This window comes from Vigna umbellata, chromosome 5 (assembly GCF_029865625.1).
Source record: "Vigna umbellata cultivar VRB3 chromosome 5, Vumbellata_1.0, whole genome shotgun sequence".
In the NCBI taxonomy this organism is placed as follows: domain Eukaryota; kingdom Viridiplantae; phylum Streptophyta; class Magnoliopsida; order Fabales; family Fabaceae; genus Vigna; species Vigna umbellata.
This window is the reverse complement of record NC_142169.1, coordinates 46,523,122-46,524,604: the sequence shown is the minus strand read 5'-3', so window position 1 is coordinate 46,524,604 and position 1,483 is coordinate 46,523,122.

The window sequence follows — 1,483 nt, the reverse complement described above, 5'->3', positions numbered from 1 at the left end:
AGAGTTCAACCACAGTTTAACATTGCCTCCCAATGAGAAAGGAAATAGGCTCAGTCTAATAGCATCATTTGGTACTCCATTCAGCTTTATCGTATTATAGATCTCATTAAAAGTTGTCAGATGCTCATATGGACTTTCACTTGATAGTCCATTGAACTGGTTGCTCTTCACTAGATGGATCAATGCAGGCTTCATCTCCATACATACGACATTGACCCTCGGCTTTGCAATGCTGTTAAAATGATGAGGGCCAACCACTGTTGCATAATCTGCCAAAGTACGCTTAGCACCATTGTTGTCCATGCTTTCCTAATCAGAATGTAAGGCTTGTGAAATTCTCTCTAGAGAAGGTTCTCTAGCTAATCTGCTTCTTTTTGGCCTCCTACTAGTCTGAACTCCTTCAAGAAGAGGTTCAACACTTTTGTTGCTCCTTGTTCTAACTGTATCCTGCATAAACTAGACACAAAACCCTAGAAAATACTGTTAGCAGAAAAAACAAAAATAAACGACACTAGACACAAATTAAAAATAAGACAAATTAAAATTAAAAATAAAAACAAAAAACAAAGTCTAAGTTAATCAAGAATCACACAAATAGAATAGTTTAAACCATGAGTCCTTGGCAACGATGCCAAAAACTTGTTGATGGATTATGATGAATGATAACAGTTAAAAAACTGTTATTTTCATGCTTAAAATTGATACTAAAAGCAACCTTTAACACTTAGAAACTAGCTTGATATCATGCTTTTGGTCATATTTTTTGAAATAAGAGAGCTGGACAGGTTTATGCTTGATTTCAGTGTTTTTGTGCAGGTTTTAAGGTGAATTTGGTGAAAGAAGTGAAGAAGGATAGAGATGGAATCAGAAAAGACATCAAAAAGTGCAAAAGGAGAAGCCGCAACTGCCGCTCAACGGCAGTTTACCACTGAGCGGCACTCAGGCAGTCACGTTGGATCCGTTGAGGGGTGAAAAGGCCGCTGAGGGGAGAAAAACAACTCACGCACTTACCGCTGAGCGGTAGTTTACCACTGAGCGGCACTATTTTTGGGCTTGGGCCTAATTTTCTGTATTTTTAGAATAGTATATAAGCTTTAGGACGTCCTAGGGTTTGTATCTTTGGCAGAGACGAAGCAAACACTCTCTTTTCCACCCCTTGAAGGAAGATCTTGGATGCTCAGGCTACCTCCTCCTCTTTCTAGGGTTTTATCTTTCATTCTTTCATTATTGTTCATCTAGTTTCACCATGAATATGGTGAGCTAAACCTTGTATTGTTGTTGGGGAATCAATGTAGTCTTGTGAAACTCTCATATATGGAATTTGTGATTTAATGTCTTATATTAAGATATATGCTTTCTTTCATCTTTAGCTAGTGTTTTTCCTCTTTGCTTATTGCTTGCTTTGTTTAACTCATTCATTGCCATGATTATTGATTTTGTTGATACGGGAGCGTACGGGGAAGTCTAGATCCGGGGAATTTCT